Source organism: Marmota monax, unplaced genomic scaffold (assembly GCF_021218885.2).
Source record: "Marmota monax isolate L192 unplaced genomic scaffold, Marmota_monax_Labrador192_F-V1.1 WCK01_AAM20220418_F8-fsc00071, whole genome shotgun sequence".
NCBI lineage: Eukaryota > Metazoa > Chordata > Mammalia > Rodentia > Sciuridae > Marmota > Marmota monax.
In genome coordinates this window covers 3,994,141-4,014,970 of record NW_026695217.1, presented here as the reverse complement: position 1 = coordinate 4,014,970, position 20,830 = coordinate 3,994,141, and the positions used below count along the sequence as shown (strand labels likewise).

General features: G+C 36.6%; 1 long non-coding RNA gene across 1 annotated transcript in view; it reads left to right on the top strand.

Moving 5' to 3' along the window:
* The window catches only part of LOC131423728 (uncharacterized), a 47,250-nt gene extending 29,924 nt beyond the window's left edge, over positions 1 to 17,326 (top strand). The window contains exons 4-5 of the long non-coding RNA XR_009225647.1: positions 14,017 to 14,103; positions 16,439 to 17,326. This is a non-coding gene — a long non-coding RNA (uncharacterized LOC131423728). The remainder of the gene's footprint in view (positions 1 to 14,016; positions 14,104 to 16,438) is intronic.
* Positions 17,327 to 20,830: the final 3,504 nt, after the last annotated feature.

Sequence of the window (20,830 nt, the reverse complement as noted above, 5' to 3'; positions counted from 1 at the left end):
GGGGAGGGGGGTTCTTTCTAGGCAAAAACTTGGATATTCTTCATATCTCTCAGGTCTGACTTTCAGAGTCTTTAAATAGTTTGAATACACGTTGTACTATTATTTTTAAGTGTCTTTCAGATGACAGGGTGAATTTTGTCCATTTTAGTTTATCTTCAGGAGAAGTAGAAGGTAAAACTAGTTTTTAATTTATTTATTTGTATACTTCAAGTCTACCTTTGTCCCTTCCCTGCACACTTAACATCATAATCCCGGTCCATTTTCTATGGATTCAGCACAACTGCTCTCCTGCAAGTCATTTCATATTTAAGTGGATCTTACAGGAGAAAGGATACACAAAGATATGTACTCCCTTACTTATGGATGCTTTCAAATTTCACCTATAGACTCTCTAGTTCAATTTTTTAGGAACTGGATTCCGCTTGCAGTATTAACAAAGAAGAATAACATTTTCTTCCTTTATTGGGTTGTAATTCTGTCTGGTCTGTATATTGCCAACCATAATTTAACATCTGCATTAAAAATATAGCAATCCTGAGTTTCATCTTCCAGTGGAAAGGAAAGATGGAAAAACATTTGGAAATTTCTTTCCTTCAACTCCCAACTCAAGTAAATGGAGCAGTATTGAGATTTAATTTAGATTTTAGTCAAAAAGTGTTTTCACTCTTCTGTGTTCATTTTGTCAACATATTCTTTGTGTCCCATTTGTAAAACACAGGCAGTTCTACAGCTAAGTTTTGTCATTGACCTTTGTGAGGTGAATATATATGTACTTATTTTGATGCATAGACCGAGTCTTATTGAAAGTCTTATTTAATTATATAAACTTATTCAAACTATTTAATTCTATACATTTAAATAATATAAACCAAATGCCAATACCAACATTAAAACCCAGATCTTTCAAGTACAAATGATTTGTGGTTCTTAGGGTTCAGGGACTTTTTTTTTTTTTTTTTGGTGCCAGGGATTGAACTCAGGGGTGTTGAACCACTGGGCAACAACCTCAGCTATGGAAACCCCGACAGGGTCCCCTTGAGTTGCTTAGGGCCTCACTTTTGCTGAGGCTGCATTTGAATAAATGATCCTCCTTCCTCAGCTTCCTGAGCCTCTGGGATTACAAGTGCACACCATCAGCCCTGCCCAGGACATTTTTTTTTTAAAGCAAAAAGCACCACTGTGGTCATTTCTGTGAAAGAGTGGCAGCAACCTTGAGGAATTGTGCATGGCACACTAATAAGAAATTAAAGCTAAGATGTAGGATGGTATAAACCCCTTCTGAGAAGTCAATTCTAAGAAAAACAAAAGATTGATCACTACTCCTCTATTCATAGGAAGATGCCTTGAAGCATTGTTTCAAAATCAATTAATGCAAAATTTCAATAAATTTTTTTGCACAATCCTGAAGGGCAAACACCTATATTGTTAATTCTATATTTCTAGCTTTAGCTCTCTGGGAACCAGAGGAAACACAGGTTGAAACACTAAGATGACTATGAAGTTCAAAGCTATACATCTTCTCCAAGCTGGAAATATAAACCTATTATAACTTAGCACAGGAGAATAACGATCTTTAACTCAAGTTACCAATTCTTTGCATGACTCAATAGGAAAAAAAATGAACTATTTAGCTTTCTTATTTCCTTGAATGAAGCTTGGAAGATATTTAATTTTGCCCATGTTATGCAATAGTTTGTAAGGAATCCATGTTGTTTAATACCATGAAGTGAAGGCTGTACCAACTCTATTCATCTCACAGTATTGTGAGAATGTAGAATAGACCTATTATCATTAAATTGTCCTTTGTTTTCCCTGGAAGAATATCATATTTATTTGAGTAGTAGACAGGGCAGTACATACAGGAACATGAGCAGTGTAACATTGCAAGTAAAGGGTGAGTAGCAGCAGCATCTTAATGGAGGGAATCCCAATTTAAAAGAAATATTAACCAAAAATAGATCCAGTAGCATAAAATTATCCAGTAGCATAACATACTTGATATCCAGGAGTATGTCAATGTTTTGATGAGAATATCTAGAAAAAATGGATTATATATATAAATTGTCTTTCTAATGAATTAGCAAATTACTAAAACCATGGGGAACTAATGAAGCTAGTATTCTGTTAGATTAAGTATGACATAAAAGTATGTAGAGTTTGTCCTGCAGTTTTCTCTGCAGCTGATAAATTGAAACTTAACCCGACATGTAAATAGACTGTGATCTACTCCCAGATCAGGGAACTGGAGTTTGACCAATTACAGCAGCCAAGCTTCCATCAATCACAGGCAGCCAAGTACTCAAACCAAATTCAAATAAAGCAAACCACCTAGCTTTGCTGACCAAGCTCTCCCTGCACCTCACTTTGGCTCTTTGTATGCCACTTCCTCTTCTCAGGTTCTAAATATTGCTGCACACGGGGCAAGGCAAAGCATTCTGAAGCAGTTTTGGTCTGAAATGCAGGTTGATCCAAGAATTGCTAATAAAAGCCAATGATCTGTGAACAGGGTTTGCTGCAAGTCTGTTTCAAGAGTTCCAAAATGAGAGTAACTCAAAGAGGGGAGCTGACTTCTGAGAACACACTCCTGGACACTTGCAGACTTTGCCTAAAACAGGAGGCACTGGAGAATTTGGACTGTGCCCACAGAGGGCAATTACTGCCAGGACATCTAATGACCTTATGTGGCTAGAGAGACACACTGAAGGCTTGACGCTGTTAAGTTGTACAGAATATTTTGTCTTTGAGACATTTGCCAAATTCTAAAATTGTATGCCTATAAATTCTAAATTTGTATACTGATAAAAAATATATATATCAGCCAGAGATCTCTAGAGTTGAGTTCAGAAAACAAGGGCTGAGTATATGTGCATGGTGCTAGTATAGAGTAAATCAAAGACCGAGCTTCCTTAAAACTTGAATTCAGCCTTGACTCTATTCGCCCAGACCAAATTAAGGTGATGAGATACACTATTCACTTTCATAGCAGAGGAGAGTAATAACACTCTGCTGAAATAAAACACAATCTCCAAAGTGCAATAAAAATCAGTAGGTATACCTAGAGGCAAGATGATGGAAAATACAAAGATACCTATGTGCCAGAACACGTTTAATTATGAATAAGGAAAAAAGAAAAAAAACGTGAGTAGAAAGATGTCAAATTTAACTAGATTATAGGAAACTAAAAAAAGGAACTAAATAGAAATTCTGGAACTAAAAAGAATGATACCTGAAAATAAAATTAAATAGGAAGCACAAGTGGTTTGGAACCATCCACGATGGTTCTGCAGAAGAGCCTCAGCTCTGGAACCAGACATCCTAGATCTGAATTCTTCCACTAGTCCTACTAAGGAAGTGAACTTTATTCACTGATTTGGACAATAGATTCTTTATCTTTACCATTTGCATAATAATGTTTATCCCTTAGAATGAATTCAAATGAAATAATACATAAGAAAATCATATAGAACCCTCCACAGATGGAATTTTACCAAAAAGATGTGTTTTTATTCTAATATTAACCCAAAATAATAAAATAGATTATTTTTGCAAGAAATAAGTGCTATCAGGATTTTTTTAAAAAGCCTATTTGTTACTTGAGTTATTTATTGTTTTATTTTGTTTTACTGCAGAATTGAGTTCCTTGTATATTCTGGATATGAACTCATCAGATATATAGTATAGAATATATATTCTGAATATTGTCTCTTGGGGATAAACAAAATATGTGTGCACAGACATCATATATATGATATATAAATATATGTCATGTATAAAATTCCATGACATAACATATTCCTATATATATGTGTGTGTGTGTGTGTGTATATATATATATATATATATATATATATATATATATATATATATATATATGAATGAATGACATGGAATTTTTTTCAGCCATCAAAAAGCATGATGGACAAATGAATGGACCTAAAAGGTAGTTATTATATTAAGTGAAATAAGTCAGGCACAAAAAGGCAAATGCTGTCTGATCTCCTTCCAGGATGGAATCTGAAACATTGATCTCATGAAAATTTGGAGCAGACACCATCTCTAGCAGTCAGAGAAATGCAAATCAAAACCACCCTAAGATACCATCTCACTCCAGTAAGATTGGCAGCCATTATGAAGTCAAACAACAACAAGTGCTGGAGAGGATGTGGGGAAAAGGGTACACTTGTACATTGCTGGTGGGACTGCAAATCGGTGCGGTCAATTTGGAAAACAGTATGGAGATTCCTGGGAAAGCTGGGAATGGAACCACCATTTGACCCAGCTATTGCCCTTCTCAGACTATTCCCTGAAGACCTTAAAAGAGCGTACTACAGGGATACTGCCACATCGATGTTCATAGCAGCACAATTCACAATAGCTAGACTGTGGAACCAACCCAGATACCCTTCAATAGATGAATGGATAAATAATGTGGCATTTATACACAATGGAGTATTACTCTGCACTAAAAAATGACAAAATCATGGAATTTGCAGGGAAATGGATGGCATTAGAGCAGATCATGCTAAGTGAAGCTAGCCAATCCCTAAAAAACAAATGCCAAATGTCTTCTTTGATATAATGAGAGCAACTAAGAACAGAGCAGGAAGGAAGAGCAGGAGGAAAAGATTAACATTAAACAGAGACATGAGGTGGGAGGGAAAGGGAGAGAAAAGGGAAATTGCATGGAAATGGAAGGAGACCCTCATTGTTATACAAAATTACATATAAGAGGTTGTGAGGGGAATGGGAAAAAAAACAAGGAGAGAAATGAATTATAGTAGATGGGGTAGAGAGAGAAGATGGGAGGGGAGGGGAGGGGGGATAGTAGAGGATAGGAAAGGTAGCAGAATACAACAGTTACTAATATGGCATTATGTAAAAATGTGGATGTGTAACCGATGTGATTCTACAATCTGTATTTGGGGTAAAAATTGGAGTTCATAACCCACTTAAATCTAATGTATGAAATATGATATGTCAAGAGCTTTGTAATGTTTTGAACAACGAATAAAAAAAAATTTGCAAAAAAAAAAAAAAAAAAAAGAAAATTTGGAGCAGAATAGTGGTTACCAAGACTGGGAGAACAGAGGGGAAGAGAGAAGTGTTGGTAAATGGGTACACTCTTATTATTTGAGGACAGAATGGGTGTCAGTGGCCCAGCAGGGTGAATGTAATGAAAAATATTGAATTACATATCTCAAAATCATTAGGAGCTAGGAATTTGAATGACATCACCATAGTGAAATGATAGAAGTTTAAGTGATGGATATATTAATGAGCCAAGTTGATCACTACTCAATGTCCACATGAACTAAAACATCACATTATACTTCATAAACATGTACGAATATTATGTGTCAATCAAAATATTTTAAAGTCTGTTTTAAAATAAGGAGGCTTATATGAGGGCTGAGAATGCCACAGAAAGTTTGTAGAACTCGAAGATAAGTTGAAAATAGAAGAAATAGTAAATTGAAAGTCTAACCCCAAAAGAAAAGGGCAGCGAGGTAGAGTGGAAATAGCTAGGCAAGGAGTTTGACGATTTGAAGAATACATGTTATATTGATCTTGATTCCTGAAAGTTCCATCCTCATTGAAGTGATGCCCGTTGCTCTCCTTATACTGATTGGAATGAGGAGAATAATTCATGAGTTTCTGCGGTGTAAGCTCAAAGCACACACAAACACACAGGCTGGCTAGCATCACCCACATTACCCTCCTTGCTGAGGATACGAATTTGCTAACTGAAAACCGCTCCATAAATAAAAACATATATCTGTGCTAATGGCCATGCGACAGGGTGTAAATCCTCAGCTAGAAACTACTCAGAGACATTCACTTAAAGTTTATTAGCTCTGGCTAGCATTCCTTCAGCTTGTCAACAGAGGAATATTTTTTTTCAGATGGTGGGTAATATTCTGAGACTCTGTGTAAATAAATCGTCTTAGGGAATATGTATTTTGATAAATTACAGTCTCCCTGAAGCCAAAGGGAATCCTGGGGCCACATATCTCTTGCTGTTGCTACACCATGACACAGCCCTAGAATTTAAGATCAGTAACTTCCGTTTTTATTTCTGTTTCAAAATGATATATCCTGAATTGTTAAGTCAAATTTTATTTGACTTGTAGGGAACCATGTGCTACATCAGTAACAGAAAATTTTCAAAAATTCTAGATATATTATATTTGACATATTATAACTGACATAAATAAATAACATTTATTTATGGAGTACCATATTTAACTCCATATATGCATGCATGAGTAATGATCACATCAGGGCACATAGCATTTCATCAAATATTTTTATTTATATTTGTTGGAAGCCTTAAACCCTCCCCTTCTAGTTATTTTGAAATGTATAGCTAATTGCTCTGGATGGACTATAATTACTGTCCAATGCAGCATTAGAACTTCCTCTCGCCAATGGTATTTTCTTCCATTATCCCCACTCTCTATCCCTACCCCTTCCTACCTTTCTAGTGACTGCTATTCATTGCTCCACTTGTATTTTCTGAATTTTTATACCTTCCACAACTGAATGAGAACCTGTGGTAGCTTTTATGTTCTTGGTTCATTTCACTTAACATAATTTTGTCCCACTTCCCACCATGTTGCTGCCAATGACAGATTTTCATTATTTTCATGGTTGAATAATATTGGATATAAATACCTTCCACATTTTTATGGCCATTGATAGACAACTGTGTTGATTCTATATCTTGGCTATTGTAAATATTGCTGCAACTCACAGGCATGCAGTTTTCCCTTTGATAGAATAACTTCATTTCCTCTGGACGTATACCCAGTGGTGGGATTGCGGAGTGGCGTAGTAGTTCAATTTTGTTTTTATGTTAAGGCACTGTATCCTATTTTCCCTAATGGCTGTATTTCTGTTGCCTTCACCATTCCCTAAGCGTTCCCCTTTCTCTGCTCCTCTCCAGCATTTGTCTTTTTGGTCTCTTTTATAATGACCACTCTGTCTAAGGCAAGATGAGATTGTGATTTTCGCTTTGCATTTCTCCTATGGCTAGCAAAGTTGAGCAATGTTCTATATAATTGATGTCATGTATCTGTCGTCTTTGGAGAAATGTCTACTTGGTTCTTTTTCCCATTGTTAATTGGACTATTCACTTATGGCTATAGATCTGTTTGAGTTCCCTATATATTCTGGATTTCAATCCTTGTCAGATGGACAGTTTGCAAATATCTGTCCCCTTCCACTGCCTGATGTCTTTTCCCTCTGTTGCTTGTTCCCTCTACTGTGCAGAAGTTTCTTTGCTTGGTGCAATCCCATATAAGAGAGCCAGCTTTTGTTGCCTGTACTTTTGGAATGGATCCAAAAAGTCTTTGCCTATACCAGTGTCTTAAAGTGCTTGTCCTATTTTTGCTCGTGTTTCTGGTTTCACAATTAGGTCTTTGATTCATTTTTTTGTTGATTTTTATAGGTAGGATTTTGTAGGTGAGGCATAGGAGTCCACTTTCATTCTTCTACATATGTGTGGACAATTTCCCAGCACCCAAGAGGTTGCATTCAAGAGACTGTCATTTTCCAATCTATTTTCTTGGTGAATTTGTAAAAAAGTGAATATATGGATCACATGGATTCACTTCTGGATTTTTTTCACATGTCAGGCAAGGAATCTGTCACTGAGCTACAACCCTAGCCCTAATTTCTGGATTTTCTACTTTTTTTTCCTTTGGTCCATGTTTCTATTTTATGCCAATAATTATCCTATTTTGATTGCAACAGCTTAGTAGAATGGTTTAATATCAGAAAAGGCCAGGTTTGGTGGCTTACACCTGTGATCCCAGCAGCTCAGGAGGCTGAGGCAGGAGAATCTCAAGTTCAAAAGCAGCCTCAGGAACTTAGCAAGATTCAGCAGGTTCTAAGCAACTCAGTGAGACCCTATATGAAAATAAAACACAAAAAGAGCTGGGGATGTGGCTTATGATTAAGTGCTTCTGTGTTCAATTCCCAGTGGCCCCACTTTAAAAAAAAATCAGGTGGGGTGGGGCCTCTAGAAACTGCAGTGGCAGTCTGTACTAGAGCCTCTACTCTGGGAGGCAAGTCCTCATTATATAGCACTGCGTGGGCTTGGCTGTTTGGGTCACAGTGCACATCTCAGTCTTAGTGTGTTTGTGAGGCCATGGCCTTTTGACCTTTACCTCCACAGCCTGGAATCCTCCCAGTCAGGGAGCTGGGGATCAATTGTCACACATTTGTCTCTCTACTCTGCTACCCTAGGCCTCCAAGTCACAGGGCTCCCCTCTTCCCCTTGCTGAATTATAGTGCTCTCCTCGGCCACCCATCTGGAAATGCAGTTTTTTGTTTGTTGTTTGGGTTCTTCTTTACAGAGGAGGTAATTGCTGGGCACCTCTATTCTGCCATCTTGAGTCTCTTTTCCCAACTTTAGCTTTAAGAATAGTCTATAACAGTTCAGATATAATTTTCAGAGATGGCTGCACCACTCTGTATCCCAACCCCACTTCTCTGTGGAGAGGTGAGATCTGCCTCCTCCCCATGAACTTGATGAACCCATGTAATGCTTTGACCAACGGAATCCCAAGGGAAGGATGTGGTTGGTTTTAGAGGTTAGGTCACAAATGGCAACCAGTTTATTCTAGTCTAGAATCCTCTTGGTTTGCTGGAGAAACAATTGGATTAAATAAGGACACTGTAGTCACAAATAATTAGATATCATAATTTTAAAGATGTTACTTATAGTAACACAAGAAGGCATCAAATATATCTACTAATTTAGAAATACACCCAGGAAAGCAGCTACTGAAATCATCTAAGTCAATTGAAGAACTCTCTCATGTTTCTGTCACTAATTAAAGGTGACCTTAATAAATTAAAGGATAAACTGTTTTCCAAGAATGAATGAACAATTCGTATCTTGACAAATGTATCTGTAGATTCAATGTAATTCCAATAAATATTCCAGTAAGCTGTTTTGTTCAAATTTAAAGCTGATTTTAGAGTTTTTGAAAAGGTCAAATTTGGCAAGTCCAATTCAATATCAATATCAATATCAAATATTGAGGTTTACTATAATGTGAGAATACATTTTTTCAGAAAAAAAATAAAGTATTTAGCAAACCATGAGGTGGAAGAAGACAGATTGCTGAAACATGTAGACACATGTGTGGTTATTGGATTTACTAAAGAGGGCTCTGAAACCCAGTGGGATGAATAGTCTTGCAATAAATGCTTTATCTGATACATCTGTCCTACCTCATAGAGACAAACTGTAATTCCAGACTGAGTGGATGGGAAAGTTAAAACTTCCTGGTGATGACAGAGTGGTCCTCCATCCCTTATGTCTAGCAGACACTGAGGGAGGTGAAAATAGACCAACCACACTCAAGCTTTTGCATGCAGTTCAGTGAAATTAGGGACTTTCTTCTCAAATAATGTTCATCCATTAAACAATAGACTCCATTCAAAATATCAAAAAAATAACTTCAGATCCACTTGAAAAATACAACAAGTCTCTCAAGGAAATGGCAAATAGTTGCAGACAGGCAACTTGCTAAAAATGGTCACCATATACCCCCAGTTCCTATAAGAAAATACTTTATATCAGTTATTATCAAGTAATTTTCTGAGAAAAACCAAATAAAATGCCCTTATGTATCTAACAGAATAGAATAAAAGTATGTAAACAAATTGGCACTAGTAATCAAACAAAATTCTCAATACTTCTGGAAGATGTGCACATGAAGGCAAGCCACTGGTGGGGAGTGACAGTGTCTCCTGGCTAAGAACGCTCCACAGCCCATCAGGTTTGCTTGCTGGAATCCACCAGCAGACATGAGGACATTCATCATCAGACACACATCTGCAAATGACTCCAGTGGCCTCATTATTAGGAGCAAAGACCTGGAATTGACTACATGGATCAATAGTAAAGTGGATGAATGCATTTTAAAATATTCATGAGATGGAATGCCAAATATCAATGACCAGAGGACTCGTCAGGATCTGGCATATGTGCCCTGTGACCTGAAGGATCTGAAACTAGAACCAGGATATGAAACTAGGCTGTGGTCAAGATGTTGTGGACTCTCATGTCCATGTCCACTTGGGCAAGAGAGCAGTCACTGGGTAACAGACAGTGTTCTCTATGGTCACCAGGCTATGGATTCATGATATGTGTAACTGTCTGTAGCATGTTGTACTGTCACACATCATTTAACACCTTGACAACATCTTCCCATCTTGCATGTATCAAGGTGTGTTTTGAGTAGGAGCAATGAGAGCAAGTGCCAGAAGGGCGCGTAATGTCACCAGGCACCATCCAAATGAGAAGGAAGCCCCTTATCTCCAGCCCACCAAATGCTCTCACACAAGAGGGGAAAATCCATTGCTGCCGTAAAGTGGAAATTTTAGATTTTTTGGGGGGTTTTTCTTATTTTAAAAATGTCTATTTCATCCCCCCAAACAGTGCATCAGCATGAAAGATGCAAAATACATTTGGTACGTTTAGGGGATTTTTTTTAATTCCTTGTGATCCTGATATAATTATTACAATATCAATGACAGATTTCTTCTGTAATGTTTTGGGAGACACATGTAGACCTCCCTGTGCTGTTTGGTAAAGCAAACTCAGTGCTGTGGCAGAGTTGTTTGCCTTTTGTGGCACATTTTCCCCTCTGGCACCTCAGCTCAGCTGGGTGTCATAAGTGTCACTCTGCAGGAATCATCAGTGTGGAATGGTTACAATACAATCACCTGGCAGAGTACCACCCCCACCTCTGCTGCTTAATATATATATATATATATAAAAAGCTGAGTTGAGAAACAGAATACATGGAAAAGTCTCTGAACATTAAACCTTGCTCTCATGTCTCTAAATGTCCAAAAGCCAGCCATAAATTAATCCACAGTGGAAGTGTACCCTCAACCTCCACCATGTGCATTTACCACCACCCAGTGCAATAGCAATCCCAGAAGTGCTTTATGGCAAGATGCCGTAGTGTAAAACAAGGGGCAGCTCTGAGGCATTTGTTGCTTTTATGCTACAATGCTTTTACCTGTGACAGATTCCCAGGAAAATGCCTCTCCAATCTGAATATCAGAAAAAAACTGAGCATGGTTTTTGAGTTGCTTTTGTTTCTTGGACTCCATCATTTGCATGCCTCCCTGCTTCTCAAAAGAAGAGTACTTCGAACTATATGCATGCACTAGAAAATAGAGAAGGAGTACACAATGTAGGGATGTTTCACTGGAAAGTCATTTTTTCTCGAATATTTAAAGAAATGTTTTGAATTTTTGTGATGTACCCTCAAAACCCTGTTACACAAGTGCATAGACCAATTAAAACCTAAATTTTCCATTTGGCTAATCAACATTTTTTTGGTTTTTAGCTTTTTTGTTTGTTTGGTAAAAATCTCAAAAGCATAACATCAAAGCACAAGTTTGAAGTCAGTAAGCATGCATGAGATAATTAAAAATAGATAAAGAAGAAATAAGATTATGACAGAATTGAACTGTTTCATGTGTAAGTCTCAAATACTTTGGCAACAAGGGACATAAAAGCATTTATCAACTATACCAAGAAATTTGGTAGAAAACATTCAAGTATTTACAAGAAATATGTATTGAAATAGATAAACTCATTTTCTCCTTGTGATATAAAAGCAAAGAATAGCTACCTGAATACGTCACCTTCATGTAATTCTGCAAGCATAATTATTTCACACTTTTTGGTTTCTTATGCTAAGAAGATTAAGGAAACGTGGTATGAAAGGCAGATTGCAAAACTGTCATTTTTCCTGCCTACTATTTCAAGGCTGAAATTGTATTTACTTACTAATGATGAATATTTGGGATGCACTTGAAGCTTACTGAATTGAAACTTGAATGTGAGATATTATGAATATCAGAGGATACTAAGTTTCAAAAGGTGAAGAACAGAATACTTATAAGAATTTGGAATCATATTGGAACCAAACATCACATAACGATATCGAATGCAAAATGTTCCATACCTCTTGATTTCTAATGGCACATGATTATGAGCATACAACGCCAAGCCAAAACAAAATAGAAAAAAATATAAGCTACTATATTTGCATATCTGGAGGTTAATTTCCCTTAAACTATAGTCATAGATACATTTTGTCAAAACAGTAAAGGCGTCTAAAGTAACAGTGATATTCTATTTAGCCCATATATTTTATTGTAGAAAAAAAGAAAAATACCTCTGGTTTATCGTTGAGTACCATGATTAGCATGAAAGCAAGCAATTGAAATTAGGAAAGAAGGTCATGGGACCTTTAGGGAAAAATATATTACTGTAATAAAATTACTCTGAAGGCACTGGATACCATTAGTAAATGCTATCATCTGATAGCATAGCTTAAGTAAAAAAGAAACAGACAGGTAGCTGGAAAATCCATAAAAGTGCAATTTCACTTTAAATAATGTCTCACACGTCAAAACAAACTTTTATAATTATGAACAGCTTGCTGAACAATACTACATACCACATTTTCTCTGGACCATTCACCATTCACCTAGAGCAACAGATTTAGTAGATTTTAGCTTCATCCCTTTTTCTCCTGTTTCAATTTCATATTTTGTGCATAAATTAATATTTAGATAATCATAGTAGTATAAATCTTGTTCCTTACTTTTCCCTGTAGAATGGACCTATAGGAAAAAGGGAACTGTTTTTACTGTTTTTTTATATAGATGTTATGTTATATGATGTTTTTTAATTTAAAATATTTAAAGTATAAATGTTAAAATAATACTACAAATAATAGCTGGGAAATAAAGAGTAAGAGAAGATTGTAGACATATGCATTTAATTGGCCTGCTTAATAGGACCATTAAGATATAATTTCTAACATTGACAGATGGAGACATAATTGTGAAACATTTCACATAAATAAAAACCATATTAGAACACACAAAATTTGGGACAGTAAGTGAAGAAATAGGAATAGTTTCCATGAATTAAATTCCTGGATATTCATAAATAATATCCAAAATTAAGAAATGGATATTTTTTGGTCAGCTTTTCATGTCTGTGACCAAAATAGCTGACAAGAACAACTTAGAGGAGGAAAAGTTTATTTGAAGCTCATGGATTCGGAGATTCAATCCTTAGTCACTCAACTCCATTGCTCTTGGCCCAAGATGAGGCAGAACATCATGGCAGGAGTGCAAGGAGGAAGAAAGCAGCTCAGGACATGGCAGTCTATAAGCAGAGAGGGCTCTGTTCACCAAGGACAAAATATAAACCCCAAAGGCACACTCCCAGTGGCTCATGTCCTCCAACCAACCCAATCTGCCTGCAGTTACCACCCTCTTAACCTCTCTCAGTGGCTTAATTCATGATTAAGTTAAGGCTCTCATAATTGAATCCTTTCACCTCTGAACAAACTTGCATTTTTTCACACAAGACTTTTGGAGGACATCTCATGTCCAAACTATGACAGGTATATATTCATGTTATGTACATTTCATGAAGAGGATTAAAACAACTCTTAAAAATTGTTACTTTGGGGGATTCATAATTGAGAATAGGGATTTCATTTTTATTTTTCATTTTATGTTCTTAGTGCGTTTAAACTTAGAAAAAAACATTTTGAATATATATTACTCAATATCAAATCTGTATGTGTTTTGTGAAGTGGGACAATCTGGCTTTGCATCAACTTTTTTTCCTGGCTAAAAAAGAGAATTATTTTTGAGTTATCAAAACATCTGAGTATATTATGTTGCCATAATTAAAGACAAGCTGGTGAGTCCTTGGGCTACAGATCTGGTTAAATAGAATATAAGAATGGAAAGAGATTGCCAAAATAAAAGTTCTATATATTTGCTACAATTTGGATCTTGACTGACCCTCAAAGGCCTAGGAGAGTTATGGCATGGTCTCCAGGGTGACACTAGTGGGGATGGTGTGAACTTTAAGAGGTGGAGCCTAGTGGGAGGGCTTAAGGTCATTGGAGGCGTGTCCTTGACACAGTCTATTTTGCTCCCTGGGTCCAGACTTGAGGAATTTTACTCTGCCTCATGGTACCACCATGGCTTGATGCTTAGTAATGGAACTGATTATGGACTGGAACCTCTAAAACTGTGAGTCAAAATACTCTTATATTTATAAGTTGATTATCTCAAGTGTTCTTTTTTTATAATGAAAGCTGACTAACCATATTATCTTTTCGAATGCTGCTATCAAAATGATTTTTTAAAATTCCAAAGACATATTCAAGCAACTGGTTATTAAATAAAGGATAAATTTCCTTCACATCAAATTTTATGTTAGTGATCAGACCATTTTGTAGATCTTTAATAAAGATATATTTTGCAGAGAGTGCTTGATTGTAAAATCAATAATGAATACACTTTCAAGGGATTTCAATTTTATATCAATTTAAAAACAACATGGGGCTATGTCTTCGGACTGGCCTTATGCTGTCAGAGGAAGCACCTTTTAACAACATCCACAGAGGAAAATTGCCAGTCACCTCTGGATGAGTAACGTTATCAGGTACCTGCAGGCCTTTACTTTAGGTTTGCCATCCTAAGTAAAATATCAATGTCAATATGAGCATGTTGAGGTTTGTTAAATTCAGTGATTAATTTATCAATCTTTGTGGAGCTTGTGGTGACACAATGGGAAACTTAGATGCCTCACTGTAACATAAAAGTGAGCATAGTCTTTATTCTGGTTTCACAAATTCACCATTAAATTGCACCCGACAGCATCACAGTAATGAAAATTAAGTTTGAACAGTAGATGAAGTGGCTTGGTTACTCAAGACTCCTTTATATGCCATAAAAATTTAAAATTTTAGTTGTAAAATAAGAAACATCATTAGTCAACTTCCTTTATAGTGATATTCCTTTAATGAATATTTAACTATTTTTTTTAAAAAAACTTAATGATTGAATCATGAAACCTTTGACTCAGTCATGTGGCAGAAACAATTAGAGATCTAGTGAGGAGGATGTGTCTCTCAATACCGTGTTCAATCTGCGCAGTGAGCATTTCTTTCAAAAACTATGGCAGGTCAGTTTCTTAGTCAAGAGTTTTTAGTATTCATCACCAAAATTCTAGATAAGAATGTTCTGAACTTTTAAATGAATAGTTTTTACTAGGAGAAAAAAAGGAGCAATTCTCATCAGATAGAAAAAGAAATGAAAGAAGAAAAGACAGAGCAATGAAATGAAGGAATGAGAGAAGGAAGAATGCATGCTAGTTTTCCATTAATGTAACAAAATGCCTGAGGTAAGAATTTTAAAAGAGGAAAAGTTTTGGGGAGTTTATGGTATTGAACCATAAAACTGTGTTATATCACTGAGTTACACCCTCAACCCTGAGGTTTAGTCCTTGACTGACTGTCCCTGTTGCTTCGAGTCTGTGGTGGCATAGTACCTCATGAGACCACAGGGAGCCCCTTTATCTCATTGCTGCCTGGAAGCCAAGAGCAAGAGAGGGGAAGACATAGACATCTGCAGTCCCCTTAGAGAGCACCCCCTAGTGACCTTAAACCTTCTATTAGACCCTACTTGCTAAAATCTCCACCAGTTCCCAGTAGCACCATAGACTGAGCACTTAGCCTTAGCACATGGACCTTTGAGAGATGCTGGAGATCCCAACTATGGCAGGAGGAAGGGTAGGAGGTGGGAGGAAGCATGAATTCAACCAAGGTAAATGAGGGGGGAGCCCAAGAACACCCCAGTCTCACCTGCTGGAGCCTGGCTGGCCTGGAACCCTCACTTGATGTAGTCACAGAAGGCAAAGTGTGGTGTCTGAGGAGCTGGGAGCTGGGACCCAAGAGTCCTGTATGACAGCTGAGCTTGTAGGAAGCACGGGGAAGCATGTTCTCCCTTTCAATGTTTTGGTGTACTTTGAGTAGAATCACGGTTAATTTTTTGAAAAGTCTGGTAGAACAGCAGTAAAAACATGTCCTTTACTCTGTTTGTCTGGTTTATTTTCTTTGGAGTGGGGGGCTTTTATTACCAATTCAATCTCACTGCGCATTATTAGATTTTTAGGTTTTCTCTTTATTCATGGTTCAATCATAGTAAGTTACATGTCCAGCAATTTACCCATTTCTTCTAGGTTTTCCAATTTACTGATGTATCACTATCCATAATAGTCCCTAATGTTCCTCTGTACCTCTTTGAATATCTCCCTTTTGAAGCTAAAGCAGATGATCTCAGAAATGGAGAGAAGACTGGTTGCCAGAGGTTAGGGAGGGTAGAGGAAGAAGGGAGCGAGAAAGGACAATTACAGGTACAGGGTGCAGCTAGTGGGGGTAACACCTTCTGAGGCTCTACAGCACAGTGGCCTGACTGCGGTTGGCAACGATTATTTGCTCTTGTTGCAAAATAACTAAAGAGAGAGCATTTTGGATGGTCTCATTGTAAAGAAATGCTTCATGCATGAGGTTCTCCTTTCCAGGGTTTTCCCTCTGAGTGACCAATCTCCACGTACCCACAGCTGTTTCCTGGGATTGCTTCTCTGCATGGATGCAAGTCTAGGTGTGTCTGGAGGAAGCCACCAATTCAAACAGGTCTTGCTGTCCTGTTTCTTTCTGAGGTGTGTTCCTGCACTTCTACAAGCATGTCAAGAAATCACTCAATTTTCTGCAAAAGCTTTTCTTCCCATTTCTCCCCCAAATTTGTAATTGTTTCTGAATGAGGCCCTTTGCCATTCTGGAAAGTAGTACCTTCTGTCTCCCTCTTTTATAAAAATATAACATCCTCTGAAGAATAATGTAAATATATGAATTACTTTCTTTTTAAGTGCAATTTAATTTCAGTTAAATATTTAATATCAATGCTACATGCTAATTTTAAATTACCACCAGCTACATAGGAAAACAGTGAGCAGATAGATGATCCTAGACCTGGAGAACATAAATATATACACAATGTAAGAATCTAATTTACTTAAAGCATCAAACTTTTGAATATTCTATATTGAGAAATAATATTCCTTCTTATTCAAATGAGTGTTACTGAAGAATTGGTGATTTGTGAAGCAAAAGAACAATTTATGATCTTTATAAATGGCAACTTCCAGAAGATGGTGTGGACAATCTGACCAGGGAAGCGGAACATGTTATTTCTCTTGTCATTGAAAATCATCTGAATCTTGCTGCCTAGTGATAAAAATAAAACAAAATTTTTTAAAAAAAGATTTACTTTCCTCTTCTACTTTTATAGACGACATGATTTTTCTATCATTCTACTGATGCCTAAGTGATACTTCACAATAATATGTAATATATAGTGTGTGTTCTTGAATATCTTAACATTTTTGTTTCAATTTAGGTAATCATCTACCACTTTCACCTCTTTATTTTATTTTACAATTTTAATATAGAGTAAGTGAAATTTTCAGCAATACTCTCTTTAACTGTATAAATACATATTATTTATCTGTAACATATATATTCTAATCAGCCCTCCTATGTATACAATGTAAAATTCAGAAGATAATGCATTTGGTAACATAAAACACTTTATATTGTTAAATATATATATATATCACCCTTTAAATTTAGGAATGTGTTATTCCCAAGCTAAATCTTTTAAAAACGTTTTGTTCAGAAATAAGGCAAAAATAATATGACTAAATTGTGGTGGTGTGAAAAGATCATGCCAAATAATTGTTTAGAATATGGATTATGAGAAAAGGGGCTTCTGCTTTCATAATGACGGAGAAGAATGACAGGATTTCATCTTAGTGTGACCTCCCTCCTGCTCATTTTTAGGCAGAAACCTCCCCACAAAGCCATGCTCATTAGAGACAAGGTGCTTGATGACTTTAGTATCAGTAAGGATTTGTAATTCTGAATTTATTTCTTCATAGTATCTAGAAAATTGGAGAATCACATTCATAAGGCATGTAGCCACAAAAAATAAATAAGCAAACTCCTATTTTCTATACAGCTTGTCCTTTGAAAATACCATTCCTGTCACTTTGGGGCAGGCAAGACACAGTGGATGATGCTCCTATACATGACACAAACTGCAGCTAGAATTCCACAGGAACGGGAAACAGCTGAAGGTGCCATGCAGGACATCAAGAAGAAGCTACCTCACCTCAAGTTCTGGAGGGCATATACATGATAGACCTGTGTCAGTCTCATGAGACATGGGTACAAGTTATAGATTCAAGGAAGGCTTGGAAAGTGGGTGTTTCACTTCTTCAGGATTTACCATAAAAGACAAGATCATATCACAAAGTAGGAAATTAAAAACCTGTGAATTCATATGTTCGGTAGTCAAAAGAATGGCAGACATCTACCATGGAATGTTCTGGATGAAATGAAATGCACATTGACTAAAACCAATGTCATGTTAGCTTTTCAATGCTATGATCACAAATACCTGAGAACAACTTAAAGGAGAAGTTTATTTGGACCCATGTTTTCCGAGGTTCAGTTTATTGTAAGCCAACTCCGTAACTCTGGGCCCCTTGAGGTGAGGCAGAACATCATGGTGGAAGGGCATGGTGAAGGGAAGCTGCTCCCTCATGGCAGCCAGGAAGCAGAGGTGCAGGGCTAACAGGGGTAAGGGGCCACAAGGAAGATACACCCTTCCAGGGCACCCCCCTGTCACCTGCCTTTACCCCCCCCCCAACAAACCTCCTCCAGCCATGCCCCATCTGTCTACAGTTAACACACAAAGTAGGATGGACCAGTTAAGTTGCAGCTCTGATAATCCAATCTCTTTTCCTCTGAACATTCCTGCATTAACAAATATTTTGATTTTTGTGGGGACACCTTATATCCAAACCATAGAAATACCAAATGAAAATACCCACCAATTTAAAGTTAATTTAAAAGTTCTAATTGCATCTAATTTTATCTTTCCAAATGCCTTCTAAGACAACTTTAAAAAAGAATGAAGCATTGTTCGAGTATTCCTTCACTATAATACTTTCAGTTTCAAAAGGCAAACAAATCTAGCATTATCCAAAGGGAAGTATCTATCTGTTGTTCTCTAGGCAATGTTTTGTCCTAAATGATCATTTTCTTCCCTTTTTCTGAAGGCACATCTGTGATTTTTGCATTTCTAGTTTAAAAATGTGGCTTTTCACTTGCTCAGTTGGTTTTATCACCTGCTCATTCCTCACAAGGACAACCACAAGTGCAATATTTGCATAAAATAGGCTTATGTTAAGCTGCCTATGTTTAATGACTCCATTGAATCAGGATACCATCTACAGCCCAAAATTTCAACTATGGAGACCTTGTATTGCTGAATTCTTATTTCATTTGTAGTAGTGAAAAGTATTTCTTTTTGTAGGTATCTTAATTTATTGTATTTTGTGCACTAGATAATGATTACATTTCTTTGGTTACTTAATGGAATTGCTTATTATCTAGAAAATGACCAGAAAGTTATCTAAAATAATGCAAGTCTAGCATCTACCGTGTGAAAGTCAAGTATAAAATAGAAATTATTTTATGGTTATTTAAAAAGAAGCAGAATCAAGTTCTATGGATTTTTAATATTATAAAAACTTCTTTTATACTTCATCATATTGAATTTTATACTCACACAATGCTTCTAATTTAACCATAGATATACTTTCATTTGAAATAATATATGCATTCTGCATTTTATCCAAGGAAATCTTCAGCAAGAATTAGTAAAAAGAGGCGATATTCCCAAATACAGAGGTGGGAGACATAAACTCTGAATAAATAATTCACTAATGCACTCTATGCAAATCTGAAATGAATTTCCCCTGACATATAATTACATATGCTCGAATTGTCCTAAAGTTTATTCACGGACTTAACTTTAATGTTCTGTACCATCAACTCCACAGCCCTTGTTTTTTGCCATTAAGCCTGATCAATATGTGCAGCTCTATATTTCCGGGTTTCCTAATGCTTAACCTGATCTTTTAAGTCGTTGTTTTCACTGATTCCACATTCTAATGCTGAAGAACCCCCTTTAAGTCAATTAAAAGTTAATTATATGAAGCCCTGTGAAATACTGTGTTTATATTATTGAAATAAAAAGCTTGTGATATATTTGAAAAGATCATTCTCACAAATCTTGTTTGTTCCAGATAATCAAGCCTGTTTTACTTTCCTCTGTGTAAACAACTGGAAACACTATGTAGCCTCCATTCAAGTCAATTCACTTATAGGAAGAAAATAAAACTATGTGAGAAGTGCCAGGTTAGGAATTGCAGAGTACAGAGAAGGACACAGGTACCAGAACCCCATCACACAGGAACAAGAGAAAACTCAGATCGACCCAGAAACATTAGATAAAGGAAGGGGGCAGGGCAGGAAATCAGTACAGGCAGGCCTCATTTACTGCCCTTCTGAGATATTGTGTCTTTTACAGATTAGAGGTTGACAGTACCCACACCTAGCAAGACATTGGTGCCACTGTCCCAACACTGTGTGGTCACTTTATGTTTCTGTGTCACGTGTGGCAATTTTCACAATATTCTCAATTTCAGCCTGTTTCATAATTACAATAGCTGTTGTGGAGACCTGTGATGGGTGATCTTTGATGTTACCATGGTAATGGTAATGGGGCACAATGCACTGGACCCATAGAAGACAGTAAACTTTGTCCGCAAACCTCATTATCCCCTGTAATGACTTGGGGCATGAGGGATGAGCCTTTTCTCGCTAGTGTTTATTTCAATTGCTGGAATATGTAGATCCACATTCATCTTATGGCCCTGTGAGCAAAGCAGCAAAAGAACCAAACCCAAACTTCCTGAGTTAGATATCTTTCCCCATCAGATTTGATTCTTTTTTAAAAAAAAATTTTTCTTATCTTTGTTCTATTAATTTTTTATTTATATATG